The 12,628-nt window shown below is 41.9% G+C and overlaps 1 protein-coding gene across 1 annotated transcript in view; it reads right to left on the reverse strand.

The window, feature by feature from the left end:
• CLN8 (CLN8 transmembrane ER and ERGIC protein) overlaps positions 1-7,171 on the reverse strand; it is a 28,636-nt gene extending 21,465 nt beyond the window's left edge. Inside the window, exon 1 of the mRNA XM_089679528.1 lies at positions 7,056-7,171. The gene's annotated coding sequence lies outside the window, so the exon portion shown is untranslated. The remainder of the gene's footprint in view (positions 1-7,055) is intronic.
• Positions 7,172-12,628: the final 5,457 nt, after the last annotated feature.

The following is a 12,628-nucleotide window of genomic DNA, read 5'->3' on the forward strand; positions in this document are numbered from 1 at the left end:
TTGTATTAGTGTTTAGCCGTGTTTTTTGTGTTTGCATTTTTAGAGTTTTTTTTTCTTAAGCAAAAAAAATTTTTTTTTAGTTAGGAGTATCAAAGTAAAGGGGCTGAATACAAATGCACGCCACACTTTTCACATATTTATTTGTAAAAAAATTCTGGTCAAAAAACTGTTAAAAAATGCTGGTTTGCCGCGAATTACAGCGTTAGAGCGTTTTTACAGCTAAAATAAACGCCTTTAAAATTCCACTAGTTCTGGGCTTTTTTTCCAGCCAAAAAACGTTGATCACAGTTTACTGGCTGTAGAAAAAAAAACATCAAAAGCCAAAAACAGCAGTTGTAAAAATGTCCAGTGTGCATGAGGACTTAGTTATACTAAGTGAACACGCACATTAACCACTTGGCAACTGCGCTATTGCCAAATGACGGCTACAGTGCGGTTGTCCAGTTCTGGGAGGGCATCATATGACATCTTCCCAGAACACACCCTCTCGTGTACAACCAGCGGCACGCACCTAGCGATCTCCATGATCGCTGTGTCCTACGGACACAGCTAAACACGTGATGTGGTAAAAGGCCACGTGATCAGCTGTGTTCAAATGACACAGCAGATTACTGGGTAAATGCTGTTGCCGGTGTTCGGTTCTTCACGCTGTCACAGCATGAGGAAAGTGCTGCCGATAACCGGCAATTGTCAGAAAACATATCGGCACTGATGATCAGTGCCCAGCAGTGCCACCCACCTGGGCCCAGCAGTGTTACTCATCAGAGACCAGAAGTGCCACCCACCTGTGCCCATCATTGCCACCCAGCAGTTTCACCCATCAGTGCTGTTTGCAACATTTTATAATAGAAAGAAAAACTTTTTTTTTTTTGCTCTTTGTTTATAGCGCAAAAAATAAAACACTCAGTGACGATTAAATACCACCAAAAGAAAGCTCTATTTGTGTGAAAAAAAATGATAAAAATTTCATATGGGTACAGTGTTGCATGGCTGCGCAATTATCAAAGTGTGACAGCGCTGAACGCTGAAAATTGGCCTAGACACAAAGGGGGTAAAAGTGCCCAGTAGACAAGTAGTTAGAAAGATATCAAGTAGATGTTACAGTTCCTTGAAAAAGTATTCATACCCATTGAAATTTTCCACATTTTGTCACGTTTACAACCAAAAACGTATATGTATTTTATTGGGATTTTATGTGACCAACACAAAGTGACACATAATTGTGAAGTGGAAGGAAAATGATAAATTGTTTAAGATGTTTTACAAATAAATATCTGAAAAATATGGTTTGCATTTGTATTCAGCCGCCCCCCCAGGTTAATACCTTGTAGAACCAACTTTGGCAGCAAGTGCAGCTGCAAGTCTTTTTGGGGATTTCTCTACCAGCTTTGTACATCTAGAGAGTGCAATGTTTGCCCATTCTTCTTTGCAAAATAGCTCAAGCTCTGTCAGATTGGATGGAGTGCGTCTGTGAACAGCAATTTTCAAGTCTTGCCACAGATTCTCATTTGAATTAAGTGCTCGACTTTGACTAGGCCAGTCTAACAATCGTGTTGTAAAACAGGATACCGGTATCTTGGAATATTTTGTTTATAACCTAACCATAGCCACTTCTCCAAAACTTTATCCCTGACCTGTCTGATGTGTTCCTTGACCTTCATGATGTTGTTTGTTCACTAATGTTCTCTAACAAAACTGAGGGTTCACAGAACAGCTGTACTTCTATTGAGATTAAATGACACACAGGTGGACTCTATTTACTACCGTATTTTTCGCTCCATAAGACGCACTTTTTTCCCCCCAAAAAAGGGGGGAAAATGTCAGTGCGTCTTATGGAGCGAATATAAAGCGGCCGGTCCGGTATTTCTGTCAGAATACCGGGCCGGCCGCTCAGCTGTTCTCTCCTGCAGGGCCTTACCTGTTCCTCGCTCCAGCGCTGCACAGTCTTCCCGCGCTGGCTTCTGTGACAGCCAGGTGCCCACTGCGCATGTGCTGCGCTTTGTGAATGATCCGGTGTCTTCTGGGACACATGAAAGGTCCCAGAAGGCGCCGGGCCATTCACAAAGCGCAGCGCTTCTCGCACATGCGCAGTGGGCACCCGGCTGTCACAGAAGCCAGCCCGGGAAGAAGAGGGAAGGACAACTCCGCGGAAGTGGGAGCGGGTACCTGTCAAATTCAGGTACCCGCTCCCCCTCCCTGTCCAAAGGTCAGCAGTCTCTGGTCATCCCCTGCACTGTGTCCGCAGTCTCTGGTCATCCCCTGCACTGTGTCCGCAGTCTCTGGTCATCCCCTGTACTGTGTCTGCAGTCCATTGGTTCAGAATATTTTTTTTCCTTGTTTTTCACCTCTAAAACCTAGGTGCGTCTTATGGTCAGGTGCGTCTTATGGAGCGAAAAATACGGTAATTAGGTGACTTCTGAATGCAATTGGTTCCACTAGATTTTCGTTAGAGAGTATCAATGTAAAGGGGCTGAATACAAAATCACGCCACACTTTTCACATATTTATTTGTAACAAATATTGAAAACCATTTATAATTTTCCTTCTGCTTCACAATTATGTGCCACTTTGTGTTGGTCTATCATAAAATTCCAATAAAATACATACTTTTTTGGTTGTAACATGAAAAAAAGTGGAAAATTTCAGGGGGTATGAATAGTTTTTCAAGGGATTGCATTTCATGTTGGTTGCAGAAGTGGAAATACACTTTAAAGTGGGGTACACACCGAGGAAAATAGGAAGAAAAATTCTGTATGAGGACTGATTGTTTGATTTTCGTATAGGGTGTTAGTAACTTTCGACATATGATTCAGACTCTCCAAAATAAAAATTTCCGAAGGGCCAAACTCCAAAAAATGTTATCGTACATGAAGAGAACTAATGATTTTCAATCAATATGTAGGGTTTTCCTACGAGAAAAACCAGATCCGAATGATCAAACAACAGAAACAGCCTTTGTCACATGGGAATTTTCGTACAATTAGTACCATCCTTGGTTTTGATTATGTGGTCTCAGTGGGAACCCCTTGCAGCAACGATATATTTCAGGAAGCAGATGGTTTTGATCAGATAAGGAATGGTTGTGCACACAGCATAACACATGGTTAGATCAGAAATAGTATTAGTCTACGATCTACCTTGGTTTTACAGCGAATTATATATGTTTAGTACATCAAGATAGTAGGTCAACTCTAATTTCCATTGGTCTATTAACTACTGACCAATCATCATACATACTTAAAATTTGTCCAGTTACATTGAGGATTGAATTTTATCCAATAACATTACAAGTTTCCTTGATACCTTCCAATCACAGGGCAAGACATGTCACACATATTCCTTCTCAATATAACTATATCAAGTATGTATGTAGATGTTTATACCAACCTAATCATGAATTATTGATTGTATAGTGTAACACTAAGTTTATAGCACTCACGGGCTTTCATTTATCTGCATGAAAAGTCTTGATTTCCTACACAGTTTTGATCCGCTCATGATCATTCAACTGATTTTCTTATAGTTTCTACTGAGCTTAAGGGTGTTTAGTCTGAGTTTGTCAAGCTTTTCAGGCTGAACCACAATGTATGTCTATGGGTGGGAGAATTTAAAACGGATGATCACTGTTTTGTAACATCTGTGTCCATTCAGGTCCGTTTTTTTTGTTTTTGTTTTTTTAAATGGAATGAGGCTGCATCCTTTTCCATTTCGACAGATCTGAATGGATGTAAACAGATGCAATCTATCCATTTTTTAGAAAAAACATTTGTGTGTATACTTTTGTCACCTCTGATTGGTCTCTGCAACAACTAAGAAAAAACACTTGTAAACAGAACTGAAATAAACGGATGTAAACTGAAGATGCATGTGCAAACTGATGTATACTGAATGTTTTTCTTTGAGAAAAATGTGACTGAACGGATGACACCCTTTCACATGAGCGTTCAGTCTGGATCCATGTAACATTTTTTCAGATGGGACTACACTGAACTACAAGGCATGTCTGAGTGGGTGTAAGTCCCCTTTCACATGAGTGGATCGATGGGGTCAGCCTGTCCATTTTTCAGGTGGACCCAACTGGCTCATCCATAGATGTCTATGGACCAGCGGGTGTCAGCAGACAATAGTCCGCTGACAACTGCCGGTATTCGATCCAATACTGTACGCCAAAAATAGGCGGATGGGGATCTGTTCCCCATCCGTCCAGCAGATCGGACGACAATTGGGAGGAAACAAACAGGCGGTCTGTTTCCATCTGACCGTCCCATTAAAATCAGTGTCTGTGTCCACTCTGCAGCAGCAGCAGAACAGACAGAGAACTGTCATCCGCCTGCTCAGAGGGGATCAGCAGAGAGATCCCCCACTGAGCAGGGGGACCACGCTGACGGATCTGACCCGTCTGAAAGGGGCCTATGTAAGTGGACTTGGATGCTTACATCTGAGTACATTCATGTCCACAAAAAAACAAACCCAAAGCAAAAAAACAAACAAAACAAAAACAGAAAAGCTTTGTGTCCTTTTCTGATTTTTTGGATATAAATGGATTCTGGTTTTAGGCAAAAAAAAAAATAAAATGATCATACTTTTGTCATCTATGACTTTTCTTTACCAACTACAGAAAAATGGGTATGTGAAAAACAGATGTATACTGATATAAACTGAAGATGGGATGTATAAACTGATAGACTGACATAAAAGGATTCAGGTTTCATGTGTTTTTAGGGCTAGTTCATATCATGCCTGCACAGGAATGCCCTGTGCAATTCACATGTGGTTCTGTGTGGTGCGACTTCAGCCCATTTATTTTGAATGGGCTATAAATCGCACCGCACCACAAGTAGTGTATGCATTACTTTTTAAAACAAACCAAAAATAGCAAAAAGCACCAAAAGTGCATCTCGACCTCCTGTACGATTACTATGTATGTGCTACGTCAAATTATGTTGATGAAACAGGGAGAAGCGTACATGTGCAATTTTTAACATTTTTAATTCACAGTAGGTGGGCATGGTGGAGACTCTCGTAATGCTACTTTTTAAAACGCACTGCTACTGGATCACATGGTACAAAAATACCATGCGATCCCATGTGGGCAGGTGTGTGCAAACGTCCTGCATTTGTGACGTTAGCTTTCTATTGGCACCTGCTGAAGGTTGCAAACAGACTGCACTTTGGAAAATGTCTGAATTGCACAGGAATACACAGTGCATTCGTGTGCAATTCATGTGTGGTCATAGTGTGAACCGACCCCTTAAAGTGGTTCTAAAGCCTCAAGGTTTTTTACCTGAATGCATTCTATACATTCAGGTAAAAAAAGCTTCTCTGTCACATACTCCCCCCTCAACCCCTCTTATACTTACCTGAGCAATTCAGTGCTGTGCACAAGACCTGCGGCTCTCCTGACTTTGTCCCTTTTCCCTGTGCAAATCAATAGAAAGAGCTGGGAGGGGGCGGGCCTGAGTCTTGCTGTCTATGTCAATGGACGCAGCCACAGGACTTGGGAGCGAGCCTGCATGAGTGCCCCCATGGGAATCAGCTTCTTACTGGGGGCACTGAAAAGAGAGGAGCAGCCAGGAGTACCGATGGGGGATCCAAGAAGGAGGGTCCGCACCACTCTGTGCAGTATATACATGTTTGTTATTTTAAAAAAAGTTTTTCCCTTTACAACCACTTTAAGTCAGTTTTTCTAATGGAATGGACAAGGCTATGCAGGTGTGAAGGCGCACACACATTATTGAGTATCACATTCAGAGTGGTCTATTCATCGCACAATATTACATGTGCATCAGCAAGATGAACTGGGGTACCATTAAGGATCAGTTCATGTGTATCAGGGTGCTTTTTGTCTGCATCCAAAATGCACAGAAAGTAGGTTATATAGTTGTCAATGCGTTTTGGTTAGAGGAAAAAAAAAAAAAAAAAAAAGAACAGGCTGCATTTTTTCTGCACAGAACTGTACTGGAATGCAGTGAAACATCACAAATGCACTGGAACGCACCAAAAAACACATGACCCTATTTAAATTGAAGAAAAAGGGGAAAAAATTAACCAAAAAGCATCAATAACTCATTAAAAATGCATAAAAACACACCAGAACATGCCAACAACACGCATATGGAAATGTATCCAGAATGCATCTTGACTGCATTTCTATAGTGTGAACCAGCATTAAGGCTACTTTCACACTGATCTTCCGCAAAACCACAGCAAAAATGCATAGGCATCTTTACCGCACTTTTGCCACACTTTCTGTGCGTTTTTTAAAAGGACACGCGACTTAAAGACTGCACAAAAAATGCTTTAAAAAAACCCAAAAAAAACCCCCCCAAAAAAAAAAAACCTCAGTGTGAAAGTAGCCTTACCCTAGGTTCACACCTAAGCATTTTTTGCAGCATTTTGTAGAAACACAGTACAATCCATTTAACATGATTCCCTATGGGACAGGTTCACATCTCCGCATTTTCACCAGGTGTGTTTTTTGGAAAGGGTCAGGGACTTTTTTCAATGCAAAATATTGCATTTTTGGCTCTATAGACTTCAATGGAAATGCTGCCGAAAAACATGCAGTGCATTTTTGCTGCGTTTTAATCTGCCTAGCAACAAAAAAAAAAAATACAATAAAAAAAAACAGCAAAACACAGGAAAGACGTATGCAAAAACTCAATGTAGAAACGGGTCAAACAAAAACTGCATAGGTGTGAACCTAGCCTTAGTCATCTTCACCATTTATAGATCTGCACATTTCACTACAACAATCCCTGGCACTCCCACCATGAAGGCCCTTGTTCAGGGTGACAACACTCTGTTGGTTTCTTGTAACCATATCCTGTGTTGTCACCCCATTGCCATTGCGCAAGATCCCAAAGGATCTTAACTAGTAGTGGTTGTTTTACACTCACAGAGTTGCCCCATTAGAATTCCCTGACTAATGCCACGGCTGGAGCGCATACATGAATATTGTACCGCTTTTATCAGAACATTTGTTTTAATGGCACACATTGTGGAATACTCTTTCTAAAAGCAATCCCAGTCTATGAGCTGAGCATAGTACATACCTGAGAAGTAGCGGACTCTCAGCTGTATACAGGCAGCATCCCTATGCAAACACTCAGCACTCAGACCTCATGACTACCTCAGCTCACCCCGGCACCAGCCACTTCCTGCTTCTCCAGGCACGTACTATCACACTGCGCGGCGGGGAGAGGAGGACCGTACCACAAGAGGGGGAGGGGAGCACGTGGTTCAGTTCTGTCTGTAGAGAGAGGAGAAGGAAACCATGAACCTTGTCTTCCTTCCCTGTCACAGTGTGGGTTGTGCTACGTGTGTTTTATTCTGTCGTGTTTATAGTGTTCTTACACATTTGTTTGCAATGAACTTTGTCAGTACTAATTTATGTCTGTATTCGTTGTCACACGGGGCTGCCTTTGCTGCACTTGTGAGAAGCAATCCTGTATAGCAGGGCAGGATCTAGCCTATCTGATCTGGGGGTGCAGTAAAAAAAAAGTCAGGGGCCATAATGTCAATAGTGTGACAGAGATACATATTCCCTGTTCACTCAGCACACTTCTGTACCACAGAGTCATAACCCGTAAGTAACATCTGACAGTGCGGAGGCGGAAAGGGGGTGAACAGAGAGCACTAGAATGTATTCAATTACTAAGCAGAACCTGTGCCCCTTATATCAGGTGTCCCTATCAGAGTTCCCCCTTACATCATCCTCAAAGTTTTCTCTTTACATCAAGGTACCTATAAGAGTCCCCCTTTACATTAGGTGTCCTCATCAGAGTGCTCCTTACATCAATCGCTTCAACAGAGTTCCCCCTACATCAACTGTCCAGAGTGCCCCCTTACATCAGCTATCCCTATCAGAGTACCCACTTACATTCATTGCCCCTCTCAGACTGCTCCTTACATCAATTGCTTCAACAGAGTGTTCCTTACATCAACTGTCCCTATCAGAGTTCCCCCTTACATCAACTGTCCCTATCAGAGTTCCCCCTTACATCAACTATTCCTATCAGAGTTGCCTCTTAAATCAACTATTCCTATCAGAGTTCCCCCTCACATCAACTATTCCTATCAGAGTTCCCCCTCACATCAACTATTCCTATCAGAGTTCCCCCTTACATCAACTATTCCTATCAGAGTTCCCCCTTACATCAACTATTCCTATCAGAGTTGCCTCTTAAATCAACTATTCCTATCAGAGTTCCCCCTCACATCAACTATTCCTATCAGAGTTCCCCCTCACATCAACTATTCCTATCAGAGTTCCCTCTTAAATCAACTATTCCTATCAGAGTTCCCCCTTACATCAACTGTCCCAATCAGAGTTCCCTCTTAAATCAACTATTCCTATCAGAGTTCCCCCTTACATCAACTGTCCCAATCAGAGTTCCCTCTTACATCAACTGTCCCAATCAGAGTTCCCTCTTACATCAACCATTCCTATCAGAGTTCCCCCTTACATCAACTATTCCTATCAGAGTTCCCTCTTACATCAACTATTCCTATCAGAGTTCCCCCTTACATCACCTATTCCTATCAGAGTTCCCCCTTACATCAACTATTCCTATCAGAGTTCCCCCTTACATCAACTATTCCTATCAGAGTTCCCCCTTACATCAACTATTCCTATCAGAGTTCCCCCTCACATCAACTATTCCTATCAGAGTTCCCCCTCACATCAACTATTCCTATCAGAGTTCCCTCTTAAATCAACTATTCCTATCAGAGTTCCCCCTTACATCAACTGTCCCAATCAGAGTTCCCTCTTAAATCAACTATTCCTATCAGAGTTCCCTCTTACATCAACTATTCCTATCAGAGTTCCCCCTTACATCACCTATTCCTATCAGAGTTCCCCCTTACATCAACTATTCCTAACAGAGTTCCCCCTTACATCAACTATTTCTATCAGAGTTCCCCCTTACATCAACTATTCCTATCAGAGTTCCCCCTTACATCAAATATTCCTAACAGAGTTCCCCCTACATCAACTATTCCTATCAGAGTTCCCCCTTACATCACCTATTCCTATCAGAGTTCCCCCTTACATCAACTATTCCTATCAGAGTTCCCCCTTACATCATCTATTTCTATCAGAGTTCCCCCTTACATCAACTATTCCTATCAGAGTTCCCCCTTACATCAACTATTCCTATCAGAGTTCCCCCTTACATCAACTACACCCTGTTCCAAATTATTATGCAAATTCTATTTAAGTGTCACAAAGATGAAATATTTTGTTTTTCAGTTTAACTCATGGATGGCATTGTGTGTCAGGGCTCTTATGATCACTGAAAACAATCTCGGAAACCTGTGATAATTAGATTGGCAGGTGAGCCCAATTTAAGGAAAAACTACTAAAGGAGGGCGTTCCACATTATTAAGCAGAGCACCATTTTCAAGCAATATGGGGAAGAAAAAGGATCTCTCTGCTGCCGAAAAGAATGAAATAGTTCAATGCCTTGGACGAGGTATGAAAACATTAGATATTTCACGAAAACTTAAATGTGATCATCGCACTATTAAGAGATTTGTGGCTGATTCAGAGCACAGACTCGTTCGTGCAGATAAAGGCACATTGAGGAAGATTTCTGCCAGATCCATGCATCGGATCAAGAGAGCAGCTGCTAAAATACCATTACATAGCAATAAACAGATATTTGAAGCTGCTGGTGCCTCTGGAGTCCCACGGACATCAAGGTGTAGAGTCCTCCAGAGTCTTGCAACTGTGCATAAACCTTCTATTCGGCCACCACTAACCAATGCTCACAAGCAGAAATGGCTGCATTGGGCAGAAAAATACATGAAGACTAATTTTCAAACAGTCCTATTCACTGATGAGTGCCGTGCAACCCTGGATGGTCCAGATGGATGGAGTAGTGGATGGTTGGTGGATGGCCACCCTGTTCCAACAAGGCTGCAATGTCAGCAAGGCGGTGGTGGAGTCATGTTTTGGGCCTGAATCATGGGAACAGAGCTGGTCGGCCCCTTTAGGGTCCCCGAAGGTGTAAAGATGACCTTTGCAAAGTATGTGCAGTTTATAACTGACCACTTTCTTCCCTGGTACAGAAGGAAGAACTATGCTTTCTGTAATAAAATCATCTTCATGAATGACAATGCACCATCTCATGCTGCAAAGAATACCTCTGCATCAATGGCTGCTATGGGGATAAAGGGAGAGAAAGTCATGGTGTGGCTTCCATCCTCGCCTGACCTTAATCCTATTGAGAACCTTTGGAGCATCCTCAAGCAAAAGATCTATGAGGGTGGGAGGCAGTTTACATCCAAACAGCAGCTCTGGGGGGCTATTCTGACATCTTGCAAACAAATTCAAGCAGAAACTGTCCAAAAACTCACAAGTTCAATGGATGCAAGACTTGTGAAACTGCTATCAAATAAGGGGTCCTATGTTACAATGTAACATGACCTGTTAAAATGTTTAAAAAGTTAAAATGATGTTAAAAGTTTGATTGAAATAGCTTTTGATTTCAGTAAATATGCTGCAAACACAACAAATGACAATTTTCAGTTCTTTACAATCTATAAAGTGTTTTGAAACTTACTGTGCATAATAATTTGGAACGGTGCATTGTAAGTTCTTTATGTTTAAAAGAATACTGTTATCATTAGGAGGTTTGTTCAATAAAATTTGAATTGTACTCTTAATAGTTGATAACATGAAAATTATGCTGACTGTTATTTACATCAATTATTTAGGTAAATGAGAAAAAATTCATTTGCATAATAATTTGGAACAGGGTGTATTCCTAACAGAGTTTCCCCTTACATCAAGTATTCCTATCAGAGTTCCCCCTTACATCATTTGCTCCCATCAGGTCTCATGGATCAGTTGGATGCACTCTCAAGAGATCTGGGGAGGGGGGCAGAACTAAAATCTGGGGGTGCATAGCCCACCCCAGCACCCCCCTAGATCTGGGCCTGCCGTATAGTGGATTGCTTTTCAGAGAATAGTTCACAGGCAGCTGGGAGGTAATATGTTGCCTCCTCACCACCTGTTTTAAATCCTAAAAAAAAAAACAAAACACTGTGCTACAACAGTGCTTAAAGTGTTACTAAATTCAGTGGTGTATTTAGGTTTTATGCTGCCCTAGGCAACACAAAAATCATCTGCCCCCTCCCATGGACACCGCCCAACATCACCCCCCCCACCGTGGAGAGAGCCTGACATTGACCAACAACACCCCTGCCCCCCACTCTGGAGAGCCTTCCACTAACCCCCCCCATAGAGAGAAAGACACTCATCTTCAAAGCTCCAGACATCCCTGGTTTTATTCCTAGATACATGAAGAACTTTGTTTACCAGGTAAACGGATAATGTAATTTACAGGCGTCTATTGCTGCTTGGGGTAGAGATATATTGAGGGCATACAATTTAGAAAAATTAATTTGCAAGTTGGATATAGTGTTATAATGGGCAAAATCTTTCAACAAATTTGGAATTGTAAACTGCTATAAACAAAAGAATGTCATCTGCAAATGATGCAATCTTGTGTGTGTCCTTCAACTTGGACGCCTGTTATATTGGCGTTGGATCTGAGTCTTTGCAAAAAAGATTCCAGAGTAAGAACAAAAAGGAGGGGGGATAATGGGCATCCCTGTCTGGTCCTGTTCGATATGGACAAGGCATCTAACAGGTGACGGTCAATTCTAACCCGTGCTGTCAGTTTGGAAAATAGAGCTAGGATATCGTTGAGCATGGTGTCATTTATGCCTACAGCTTCCAAAGTGGCTTGAATGTAGTCCCAAGCCACTCTGTCGAATGCCTTCTCTGCATCAAGGGATAGGAAGAAACCTTGTTGTGCGGAAGAGGTTAGCCAATGATGAATGTTTAGGGCTTTCAGAGTATTATCCCTGGCCTCCCTCCCGGGTATGAAACCAACTTGATCCGTAGATATAAGAGAGGACAGGAAAGCGATTTGGCAATATTTTGGCCTAAAGTTTGAGATCTATATTTAGGAGGGAGATAGGTCTATAATTATGAACTAGTGTGGGATCTTTGCCATCTTTAGGGATTGCGGAGATATAAGCTTCTAAAGAATTTTGTTGGCCTTGTGGGTGAGAGCCCAGTGCATTAACCACTTGCCTACCGGGCACTTATACTTATGGGATTATGTGGAGTTTTGCATGAATTGGGCATAAAATGTGCTCTGAACGTCATCTAAGTCACAACAATAGAAGAACACAGTTTGCTGAACATACTACACAAACATTAGATGTTGCCATGGTTTAATTGCACATAACATGTAAACATTCACAGTGCAGGGAGGAAAAAGTATGTGAGGCCCTAGCTTAATGACTTCTCCCAGAGCTAATTGGAGCCAGGAGTGAGCCAACCTTGACTCCAATCAATGTGATGATATTGGATGTGTTGCTGACAGCTGTCCTCCCCTTAAAAAACACGCACCTGTTTTGGGTTTACTGGTTTCAAGAAGCACTGTCTGATGTGAATCATGCCTCGCAGAAAAGAGCTCTCAGAAGACCTACAATCAAGAATTGTTGACTTGCATGAAGCTCCAAAAGCCTTGATGTTTTTGTGTCCACGGTAAGACAGACTGTCTAAAAAGTGGAGAAAGTTTAGCACTGTTGCTACTATCCCTAG

This window comes from Staurois parvus, unplaced genomic scaffold (genome assembly GCF_062004578.1).
Source record: "Staurois parvus isolate SC_StPar_1 unplaced genomic scaffold, SC_StPar_1.0 ptg000226l, whole genome shotgun sequence".
NCBI classification, from domain to species: domain Eukaryota; kingdom Metazoa; phylum Chordata; class Amphibia; order Anura; family Ranidae; genus Staurois; species Staurois parvus.